This window comes from Hakea prostrata, unplaced genomic scaffold, assembly GCF_041222555.1.
Source record: "Hakea prostrata isolate BN-2017 unplaced genomic scaffold, UWA_Hpros_2 contig_272, whole genome shotgun sequence".
Lineage (NCBI taxonomy): Eukaryota > Viridiplantae > Streptophyta > Magnoliopsida > Proteales > Proteaceae > Hakea > Hakea prostrata.
Window position 1 is genome coordinate 1 of NW_028291391.1, and position 13,141 is coordinate 13,141.

General features: G+C 37.1%; 1 pseudogene; it reads left to right on the top strand.

Moving 5' to 3' along the window:
• Positions 1-973: 973 nt before the first annotated feature.
• Positions 974-2,848, top strand: LOC148998588 (peroxidase 28-like; annotated as a pseudogene).
• Positions 2,849-13,141: the final 10,293 nt, after the last annotated feature.

Below are 13,141 nucleotides of genomic sequence, written 5' to 3' on the forward strand. Positions count from 1 at the left end.
TTCTATATGTTATGAATATCATTCCCAGTAGTCACCAGAAAATCATGATTTGTATTAACAAAGGAATTAGGTGATTATTTAAAGAACCAAATGGTTTACAATTGGAAGAATCATGATAGTAAAAGATCCTATATTTCCCACTGTTTGGATTGCTTTACTGATAGCGATGCGCAACTTGTGGTAAAAAAAATGTGGTCCTATGGATGTTGGGTGGTCAAATTTTGGTTTTTTTCTTTTTAATTCACCTAAGGATATGGGTATATAATCCATCTTTTTGTTTTAAAAATCCACTTGCCTCACTTCCAGAAAAAAAGACCACTTGATATTCTGTAATAAAAGTTAGTAAAGAAAAACAAATTAAATAAATTCAGAAATTTGTATATTAAATGCTTTTGGTGTCCTACCCAATCGATTTTGGATTATTCTAGTAAAGTTGGAGAGGAATTCTCTTCCATGATTGGACCTGTTGCATGCTTAGTGAGTTTTATGATAGAGGAGCCTAGCATTATTGTCAGTCCTCCCATGTGCCTGAGAGTGTAGCACGGGCAGGTTTGTGTCAAACCAACTGTGAAAGTGAAAGGAATGGTAGAAAGGATCTGAACTCATTGTAGCATTGCTGTCAAGCTTCTGTTAAGAGTCAGTTCTGGCTTCTAACATTTTCATTCTTAATATTCTTCCAACAAAAAAATTAATAAAATAAAATGAAAACTCATGTCAAAGCCCCCAAAAATTTGTGCCTTCCCCTAGGATTTCAGTTTATTTTTCTGCTTCATTCTTACGTGATTGCACGTCTATGCTGCATTTCTAGAACATCAGGAACTGATCAGCCAATCCGTTTCCAAGCAAGTTGGAGAAGTCATCATCAGTGTTCAACTACCAAGTCCTAACTAACTCTATAAATACTAGAAGAGGCATGTCTCCCTCCTTAAGACTTCAGTGTTTTCAAGTACTCATAAATTGAGTTCCAACAATGATGAAAACCTTGGCAACAGTTGCACTCGGGCTTGGTATGGTAGTTTTAGTGAACTGGAACTTGTTTGTGTTATGCAGATCTGCAGATAGGCTATTACAATGGAAGATGTCCCAACAACGGTACAAATGTTGAGGAGATCGTCCAAAATGTTATCTCTATGCAGTATGCATTGGACGTAACCGTAGTTGCTGCAATGCTACGCTTGCAATTCCATGATTGCTTTGTCAGGGTAAGAAACTCGCAAGAGTGCCAACTGAAACTATCTGTTTGTGCTACTTACAGTCAGGCTTGTTTATCTATATTAATATCAATTTTATCTGAATAGGGATGTGATGCATCAATACTTTTAGACGGAAACACAACTGAGAAGACTGCACCTCCAAATCTAAATATCCGAGGTTATGATGTCATTGACAAAGTGAAAACCGAACTAGAAGATAAATGCCCAGGAGTTGTTTCTTGTGCTGATATCATCGTCATGGCTGCAAGAGAAGCAGTTGTGTTGGTATGCTGTTTATAAATTATGCTTTCTTTCTTATCATAATAGCAGAGGTGGTTAAGAATCTTTGATAGGTTTCAATGAAAGAATTTTTGATGTCATCATACATGTTGAGGTATTTGAGTTATACACAACTTATGTTTGAATATATGCTACTGTTTAGTTATAACCAATAGTGTAACGGGTCTTATGGGAGAGTCCATTAACTATTAAACTTAGCATTGTAAACAATACTAGTTAGAAACAGTATTCCAAACTAGATACTAATGGTGTAATTCTTTAACGGAACCCTTGTGCCTAAACACTAATGCTGAGTATACATGGTACATGCAAGGAGTTCTGTTTGACACATTTTGATTTATGTCGTGAAATGAGTTTATGTAGGGTGGCGGACAAACTTTTAATGTAACAACTGGGAGAAGAGATGGTCTAATTTCAATAGCAAGCGAAGCGGTGGCTCTAATACCTCCAGCAGAAATTTCGGTTGGTGATTCTATTACTGCATTTGGGAATCTAGGAATGAATGTTACAGACATGGTTGCTCTCATTGGTAAGTAAACAAAGAAAACATATATACCCTTTTGATGGCCTTTGCATGCACAAAGAGACCATTCTCTAAGATAAAGAACATTACACTTCCATATTTAATGAATTCAGATTCTTTCCACCCAACTTAACCTTCCACCTACACACACTCACATGAGTATGGGGGACCCATACACTCACGCTTTGTCTATGTCAGAACAGGGCTGTGTTGGTCCCACACTCATGTGAGTATAGGTGGATGAGTTGAGGGCATAGGCTGGGTGGAGTGGATCTTCACTAATATTTAAACCTGCACAAATGGATATGGTATTAGACAGTTACTTTCCTGCCTTGGAACTAATGTTAAATAGATCTCATACTGGGTTTATTTGTGACTCTCAGGAGCTCACACAGTAGGGGTATCACATTGTTCTTCCTTTAGTGATCGTCTCTACAATTACAACAACACTGGAATGGCCGATCCAACAATGAATCATGTTCTACTTAACTCACTGAAGTCAACATGTCCTCAAAACTCAACAAACGACAACATAGCTGCTCTGGATCAGAATTCGCTGAGTGTGAATACTGTAGACAACTCCTACTTCATGCAAATTCAAGAAAACAAAGGTGTTCTAGGAATTGACCAAGAGATAGACTTGGATACTCGAACTAATGCCACCGTGCAGATGCTAGCCAACAATAACTCGCTCTTCTATACTCAACTGGCTGTTGCTCTAGTCAAAATGGGAGCAGTAAATGTACTGCTTGAACCTGAGGGAGAGATCAGGGCATCGTGTGGATCCACTAATGCTTCACCTCCACCTCCACCTCCACCTAGTCGCCGTTAATTAATTAGTCAGTCTCTTTGTGTTAAGGTGAAGAAACCTGGTAGTATATATAGCTGTCCCATGGTATACTGCATTATTGTATAATCTTGTGTTTCTATGTATTCTTTTGTGGTCTTCCTCATGCTCTAAGCTTATTGAGTTCATTAATAAAATATTGTCTTTTTTAAGTCTTATCATGGTATTAGAGTTCGTTAATAAGATATTAAGTCTTATTACTTGGTACTAGGGAGATTTGTATATTTCCAACTTCTTATTTTGATTTTGATTTTTTTTTTTTTTGGCATCAATCTAAATCTATTTTGGCCCAAATTACTTGAAGTCTGAACTAAAATAAAGGGAAACATATATCTGTTCTATAGTATATTGCGTAATAGATAAATGTCATATTCGATCATATAAAATACACATGTGAGTACTAGATCTTTCTGCAACAGCCCCTCGTGCCCTCTCTAACTTAAGGCCACCTATCAAGGCCATGTTTGGAATACAACCCTTCAAACTCTCGTCTAGGAAGAGCTTTAGTAAACAAATCTGCCCACTGATGTAAAGCTCAAAGCAGACAACTAGGCTTCACCTGAGGAACACTAATATCTTGTAGAAGAAAACTCAACAATGTAGGCTAGCTATAGTAGAAATCATGGCCCTATACTCAGCCCTAGTGCTAGATCAATAAATGGTAGGATGCTTTTTGGCACTCCAAGAAATGCAATTCGCCCCAAGAAATGGAAAAAAAATCCGGTTGTATACCTGAAAAGAACTCTAATTTTTTAACCCTTAATCCATGGTACCCTTAATGTAGCAGAGGATACGCTTGACTGAAGAGATATCAGCCAAATTCGGGCATGCATAGCCTAACAAACAATGTTGACTGTAAATAAATATCAAAACAGGCCATACTAAGATATTGAAGAGCTCCATCAATACCCAGAAACAATGTCACATCAGTATAGAGTGTACTATAAGATGAAGTAGTAGAAGGCACCATGGGTGTGGACACAAGCTTAAGTTGATCCATATGAACACAACAGTGTAAACCAAAGGTACATTGGGTTTATAAGAGAAACAAACCATAAGAAGTAGGAGACACCTGAATGCCCAAAATAAGAAAATTAAAGGGGACCAAGGTCCTTCACAACAAAAGTCTAGCCAAAGAGGAAATTGAAGACTAAATGAAAGCCAAATAATTTATGATGAGAACAATGTCATCTATTGTAACACCTGCAACTAAAGCATAGGGGTAGTCTTGGCATTTTGTATTGATATTCAAATAATTACCGTTAAAGGCCAAACTAGTATGGGATTAACATAGTTACTAGAATTTATTTGCTAAATTCTAGTATAAAGAATGAGGTCCAGGGTTCAATAGCTACATAAAATATATTACACATTTTGATATTGTTTTTAACCCCATCCGGATCTACTTTAGAATATGGGGGATTTCATGCGTGGAAGTCAAAAACATTACATAAATAAAAGAATGATTAAATGATAAAGAAAATATTGCATAAATAGGGAGATATGCATAAATAGGGAATAAAAGATAAATCAAATATTGCATGAGAGAGAAAATATTTAATCAAATAAAAAGAGGAATCCAATATTGAGGGAATCAAGTATTGAGAGAAACTAAGTATGGGAATATAAGGAAAACGTGGGAATTTAGGAGGAGGTGGTTGATGGAATCGTGGAGTTAGGAGGAGGGAATATTGAGGAGAGAGAAATGGATGGTAGGAGGAGGGAATATTGAGAGGAGAGAGAAATTAATGGTGAAAGAAACGTGGAGTTTAGGAGGATTTAGGTGTAGTTTAGGAAGAGACAATATTGAGGAATATTGAGGAATATTGAGGGGAGAGAAGAAAGATGATGAGAATGTCGAGTTAATGGTGAGTATATTAAACAAGAGAATTGAGAGCTTATATTGGTTAAGCAAGAATAGAGAAGAAAGACAAGGGTGCAGAGAAAAGAAGAAGATAATTTAGAGCGTTGAAGGCCCTCTATCTAAGGGTGATATTCTTTTTGTGATTTCTCCATTGTAAGTACAATCTTCATACTCTCAACATGTTATTGTCTTCTTTTTCTATGATCAGATTTATAGTTTTACATGACTTCTTAGTGATTGATTCTTTTCTTGAATTTATAACTTATTTTGAGTATGAATACATTTTAGATTTTGTCTATCTTGATTTATTAGTATTTTGTCTTTGAGTATATAAATATGTATTCTTTTAGATTATGTTTTATGAAATTATTATGATCTACCAATAATTAATCTCTCCCTTGAATTTATTAATCTTTTCTATAAACATGAATGTATATTTAGATTTGTGTTTTATTGAGTTATTTTATGCATCGATTTTATAATGGACTATATCCAAAATTCATCATTTTCATATGATCTTGCATTGTTTCCATGTCATGATCATATTAGCATTATGTGTGATGTTGAGTTAGTAGATGTTTTGGATGAGAATGTATGTTAAGGCTGTGTAGCGCGCGCAGGCCATGTAACGGCATGGAACATACATTGATTCTAAAACATTTGGTTAAGGTAGATGGATGTTGGGATGTGTAACGCGCGCAGGCCATGTAACGGCATGGGACATCCGATCTACCTTAGACCATGTATGCATGTGAGATGGTAGTTGTGTTTTTGGATGAGAATGTATGTTAAGGCTGTGTAACGCGCGCATGCCATGTAACGGCATGGAACATACATTGAGTTTGGAAACATTTGGGTTAGGGTAGATGGATGTTGGGCTGTGTAAAGCGCGCAGGCCATGTAACGGCATGGGACATCCTATCAACCCTAGACTAGTGAGGGTGTGATTTATTTCTATCTTTTTGGCATCATTGAGTCTCATTCATATCATTGGGCATGCCATGACTTTATTTTCTCATTTATACATGTTAGTTAATTTTATTTGTATAAGATTCTATTTAATTAAATATTAAATATAAAAAGAACGGAAACTGTTGATATGTGTTAGGTTGTACTTGCTAAGTTTCTTCCCGAAACTTACCCCTTACTTCTACAGATGATGGACTTGATCAAAGGGATGATGGATATTCGGAGGATGAAGATCAAGATCATGTCTACTACATCTCTTAGAATATATAAATACTGAAATTTCCTATTAGTTGTAAATCTTGGATTCTAGACCTTTACTTGGATTTCATTAAAATTATAAGACAATTTATGGAAGCATTTTATTTATATTTGAATATTTTCCGTTGCGATCATTTGTAGTTTTTGTGGATTTTATTATTCACATTGTTTGTGGAAACCCTCTTAGTGTATTTTGGTTCACTACCTAAGTAACGTCGATCCTTGATCAATGACGACTTTCTCCTTACAAGGAGATTGGGGCGTTACATCTACACAGAGTAATGAAAGCAAGATGTGCCATTAGTCAGATATATGAATAAGAAGCTATCGAACATGCTACACTAAAAACCAACTCCAAAAGAAAGCCACTAAATATGTCAAATCAAGCATGCAATGCTTGACAAAGGCTATATATGATCTATGAAGCTTGCACACATATGTAGGACTTGAAGAATCGATTAAACTAGGTGGCTGTGTCATTAAAACTGATGTGGTCAAAGAATCATGTAAGAACATGTCACATCCGCCAGCCGGTATTCATTTGCTTGAATACCTGGAGGAGTGATCCATAGCCCAATAGATCAAGTATCAAATTATCACGAACCGCCATTCCGCACAATAGTCCAATCATGAACAAGAATAAATAAATGTAAAAAATATTAACCAAGAAATATATCAAGTAACAAGGATCTCAAAATCAAATCAAAGTGCGGAAGTGATGACAAAACTATACTAATCAACTAGAAAGGTTAATTATTATCAAAACTCATAAGTGTTACATCATGTATGTGTCCTTAAGTAAAATACAATTTTGAAACTCGAAAATCTCCGTATCACGAATGGTATAAATCAGCTCATGAGTAGAACTAATTTTGGTATGTGCAGTTGAGACACGAACATTCTTCACTGTGAAAGTCATAGTCCCCAAAATCTTGTACACCATACTAATCAATCACCGATATTTTATAATATTGAATTTTTGTGATATTTGGATCTATAACAAATTCTAAAACAACAAATTCCCAAAGGGTGAGCTCTAAAGAACTCAGCGAGTTCACAAACAAATAACCAATATCACAGTCTAATTAATACATCATATAGTGCAACATATCATGAAGTGGAATGCAACAATGCAATTATACTCTAACGGATGCTAGTCCCTTTATGGTACACACGCATTAATACATGCTTTTGTTCGGTGATTTTGGGAACTCTATTAAAACCCAATTGACTTTTAATTTATGTCTATTGATCTTCTTAAATGATTAGGTTTTTTTTGATTAAAATCACCCACTCGTGAGTGTGACTTTGTTGAACTTTGGAGAGCTTATACTAACTAGAAAGGCGAGGAATATACTTAACCTTATCTTGCATGTTTGATTATGTTAATTAAATTTCATTCTTGATATCTTGCCTTACTTTAGTATTTATTATCTTGTGATAATGTGTGGGACTTTGCACACAATGAAAGGTAAGGAAGTATGTTTGCTTCCATTTTCAATATTCTTTGAATGATGATATGAGAATGTGTGGTGGGATTGGTTTAGAAGTGTTACATCAATGCTAGGTGTCTAGAAGTGTTTGGCTAAATAACCTCATGAGTATTACTACCCTTCTGGCAAGGGTATTGAAGCTGGTTACCCGTGATGTTTGTGGCTGGGTCCTGAGTGTCAAGCAGGCCCACTATCATCATAGAGTAGTAGGATTGCATATAATAGATAATGGCTCCTAGAAGCTCAAGACCGGTAACCAACCAGTGAGAGGACATGGAGAGCATCTTGTCCATTATATGTGGATGACCACTGGGTTAAGGAATGGGATCCAAAAGATGCCTCCCGTTGAGGAATGCATTCATAGGTGGGAAAGTATCGAAGCAAAAAGGCACTAGGCATGAGGAAAGATATTGGATACTGAACCGAGTTGGTTAGTGACATAAGGGAAGTATTTATACCACATGTAGTACAAGACTGTATAACTTTGCACTGGGCTAGGATTATCCTTGACACACGCCAAATCTCATACCAAATGGTGATGTGAGAGAGTGGTGACCTATACCGCAACCATGGTTTGACATGACTTTACCCAACAACTGCAAAAAACCCAATAGACCTCTTGTTGAGGGAGAGTGACTGAGACCACCCAAAGGATATTGGTGTACAAACTTAATGCATTTTTACCATAGAAACCTCATGATAGAGTTAGGAGCATAATATCATATTTATTTATATATATCATATAATTATCATTAATTACATTATCGATATTCATGCTATATATGTGGTGTGGAATCTTGTGAACGATTGCATGATATGATGTTGAGTTGACCTCACTGAGTTTTGTTAAACTCATTCATTTTTATATATAGTTGTTTCTATTAGAATATATTGCAGGTAATGAGGACTCCTTCCAAGTCGAGGATTCGTCGACAGCAAACTTTCTTGAAGGAGTGACTGAAGAAGATGTAGACTTGCATGGAGCTTCTTGCCCATGCAAGGACTATTCTTATGGGGTTGGATTCCATTATGGAACCAGTTTGGTTTAAATTCCGCTACAACAAAGTATTCTTCCTTCAAACTCTGATGTCCATTTTGATTAACTTTAGATAATGGATGATTGTAACCTTTTGATAATTCAGATTTGATAACTTTATATTTGAACATGATTTATTCTTGTCCTTTTAATTATGCTATATCATGTGTTGTATGGAATTGTTACAAACCTAGGTCTTGTGGTGTATCATCTCCACGGGTATTCGGGTATGATTGGATCCGACTGGGTGAGGTGTGACAAAAGTGACTTTGATATTCTTATTAAAGAGGATGAACCAAATACCACCTAATAGGCCTACTGTATCACTACAAAAATTTAAGGGTACCCATTGTTGCAGGTTTCCATAACAATAACACAATTCAGATTGTGCTTCTTCCTGTAATTTTTTAGGGAGGTAGCAAAAGCTTAGCTACCAGCTCGTCTATAGTTCCAAACATAAATTTTCATGGGAAACACAAGAAGGTTAGGAGGCATCCTCAATATACTCCTTGCATTGTCATGAGAGTTAGACTCCTAGGTAACCTGAATCTATAGAACCTGATACCCTTCCCATGTTTAGATCATCTAGATGTTTCCCACGTTCCGACCTCACTGCAAGTTGATTCACATCCATTTGTGTCTCTAGTACTAAGTCAACCAACATAAGCTAGAGATTATTAGGATTACAATTCTCTCTCTCCTCCAACGAGACATGTGGGTTATCGCAACAACCATCTCCTATAGTATTCTACATGTTTTCACCAAGTGTTGTGCACGCTTTAGATCAACAGGTAGAAAATAAGGTCTAATCGTTTGTGTGAAATCCAGCAAAATCCTAACCCGAAAATCCATACTGTAGGTCCAAAACCTCGGAGTGTGGGTAGAAGGCAACTATGGGCCACCCAAGTTGAGACCATTGGCTTGGGTTCCGAACCAATGGAAATAGATGAAGATGATGCTGAGTTGGGAGTTGTGTTAGAATATGGAAGAAGATTTAACTTGGAATCAAGAATATGGTGATAACACATGTAGAAGGTCGTGAAAAATCAAGTAGAACTCTTCTGTAGCATAGAAAAGGATCCAAGACTGAGCTAGGGCATTCATGGCCTCAATTTCACTCCTGGAAGAAGAGTACCAGGGGTGGGTTGCCTGCCCTAGTCACCCTAGGTGACCCACCCAGCTTCGGGGGGAAAAAAAGATATTTTTGAAAAAGTGATTTTTTAAGCCCTATTTAATGATTTTTCATGCTAAAACGTGTCATTATGTTCTAAAGCCCTCATAGAATGTGAGAGCTCCTCAAGAGAACCCTCTCCAAGGTGAAGGAAGGTGTGGAGATCATCCATCAAGGTTTCCAAACAATGATTCGCTTTCTTAAAGGCTAGCATTCATCTTCTTCATTCTATTTCTCTTCTTTTGATTGATTCCTCCTTCGGACAAGAGCTAGTTGAAGGTTTCTACTTGCTTTAATGACATAATTCTTCTATCCTCTTTACTTTAGAGTGAATCCCCATTCACTCTGGCTCATCCGTAAATCCTACGATTAGATTTCAGAGAAGACCTAATATAGGATTCTATAGGTTTTCATTCTTTATACTTTGATTAATCTCTAAACTATGTTAGATCATGTTTCAATAAGATTTCAGAAATTTTTAAATAATTTTGGAGTAGTTTAGAACCCAAACGAGAAGTTTTTGTCGAATTGAGCCAAATTTGTCCATAAACAGAAGGCTGGTTGATTGCTCTGGTTTCCCTAAGTGATGCACCCAAGCTTTGGTAGATTCATGGCCGGGTTGGTTGCTTGCGGCAACCCACCCAACCAACCCACCACTGCTAAGTTGTTTGTTTGTTTCTCTTTTAAACATCATACCTCCAAGATTGTTTCTAACTTTAAACCAACATGTTAATAGGACATTTTTGGGAAGCGTGAACATACTCTTTGACCTAATTTACAAGGTTACAAATCGGTAGCAAGGTGAGGACGTTCACATGCATATAACCATTGTTACATTCTTGATTGTTATGGAACTTGTTTTTATGATTACATATTATTGTTTTAGGGTTTAGGAATGATTATTATAACTCTAAAATTTCATAATGTAGATGATTAATGATATATATGATCAACATGTGATTGTATTGACTAAGATTGACTTGTGACTTGAGAATGTGATTGAATCCATCTTATAATGTGAATGTAGGTTGTGATTGGGGATTGGGGAATACCATTAGGGTGTTTATGTCTTAGGACATCAGTGGAGGTGGTATGGGACACCATCCTATGGTGCCCCTTGGCGCTTTTCACAATCATTGGATGTCATAACTAGAAAGTCTAGTTAAGTTTGGTTAGAAACCCCATCATGTCATACCATATTGGCGTGGGTATTGATATCGAGCGACCCGTGATAGCAGTGTGGGGTGGTGGGAGCTCAAGATCGGTAACCAACCCGTGAAAGGATACAACCATGTTGTGAAGGGTCATTCATTGGCATGTAATAGACTTGTGCTTATAGGCGCTCAAGACCGGTAGCAAACCCGTGAGAGGACATGAGAGCTTCCCATCCATTATATGTGGATGACCAATAGGGTTAAGGGATAGCGTAGTTTCAGCTGGTTGATGCCGCAAGATACAATGACTCTAGTAGGGAAGGATACCAAACCAAGATTGTGAGATCCATGAGGGGAAGTATGTGAGCCTAGGTTGATGTGACTGAGTAGTTGACTTCCATTGGGCTAGGTATAACCCTGACACCTGTCAATACTCATACCAATGGTGGTGAGAGAGCAATGAGTTAAACCTCAGCCATAGTGATAGTTTGAGAGGGATGCCTTCACCCCTTACCTGGGATCCCAAGACCGGTAACCAACCCATGAGAGATCAGAGTGACAAGACCTACCCAGAGGAGGCTGGTGTTCTATCTTAATGTGTGTCTGCCATTAGAGACTAGCATCTATTAGAGTATAGTTGCCTTCTTGCATTTTGTCTCATTATCATATAGCATCATGTAATGGATTAATTTGGACTGTGATATTGGTTATTTGTTTGGGAACTAATTGCTGAGTTCTTTTGAGCTCACCCTTCAGGGAAATTTGTTGCTTTAGACTTTGCTGTAGATACAAATGTTATTGAAATCCAAGAATACGAAACACCAACGATCGATCCGTACGGTGTACAAGATTTTGGTTACTATGATGTTCAAGATGAAGAATGTTTGTATCTTGGTTTTCCCTACTAGAATTAGCTCGACTCATGAGTTGATATATGCCATTTACGATACTGAGATTTTTGAATTTAAGAAGTATATTACTTAAGGATATGTTCCTAATAACACTTAGGATATTTTGATTTTCTTTATTCTTTTCAGTTGTTTACTTTAGATTTCACATCACTTCCACACTCTGATTCTATTTTGAGATCCTTCTGAGATCCTTAACATTTTATTTAATTCTTTAATTATATTAATACATGATTTATTCTTGCTCATGATTGGACGATTGTGTAGAATGGTTAGTGATTGTTTGAGACCTGATCTTTGGGGTTGTGGATCACACCTACGGGTATTCGGGTAATTGAATACCGGCTGGGCGGCTGTGACAGTTTGTGAAACCAAGGTCTGCTTACCTGAGATGGTCACCTCATTATTAGTTCCCACAGGTTGCAAAATACCTTTTTGTGCAGGTGTTCCCAGAGACCTTCTCCTATTGGACTCTTCTTGATTGGAAGGCAGTTGACCCATTTTTGGCACCCTTGAAACCTCAGATTTGGACTAGGATTCTCCCTCTTCGACAATTGGATTTGTAGAGCTTAACATCTCAAATCTAGAGCCAAATTTCATATCAATCACACAAACCCTAGATTGAGTCGGATTTTGCAAAGCCCTAGCCTGACCACCATTTCTAGCTCCAGCTACCCCTCCAATCGATCCTATGGTATCCCCACCACAAGGGTGATGAGAGTCCTTATGATACGACATTTGAACTTGCATCCAAGGTCTACACGTGCCTTCTAAGACCTGGTTGACTTTATCATTCTCCTACATCAGTGGAACTTGTGCAACATCCCCTACTACTTGGATTATTGCTACCTCTTGCCTTTCTTGTTGAACCATCGTACTTGCTAACCCACTATATTTCTATGTGAACAACTAAGAAATCATTAAATTCTGTGGATTCCCATGTAACAACTACACAAACCATGTAAGTATATTTCTATCCTACATGTAATTCATGGATTGTACTCCAATGAACTAAACACATAAATCCCCTCTTAGTTCATTATGATTAACAAATTAGTTGATTAGTGGCCAATTAATCAAAAACATGAAGAATAGAAGTAAAAACTCAATCAAAGAAAACAATATTCAAAATTATATTGATGAATTCAAGAGTTATTTTTCAACTCTAGACTTTGACTTTTCCTAGGTAAACTTCGATCGAGGTGGTCAAGACCATTCACAGTTGTTCAAGCTGGCACTGTGGAAATTGAACGAGACAATGCACGCTTTAAAGTCAATGGACAATGGCTCAAGGTGTACCAGGATGGAGTGTTAGACTTCCCAAAGTTTGATATCACTTTGACAGATCCCAAATGATGCACAGAGACAGTCTAGCTGAAGACTATAAAACAAGCGCTACTTGGGAGGCAACCCAAGGGTGTTTTT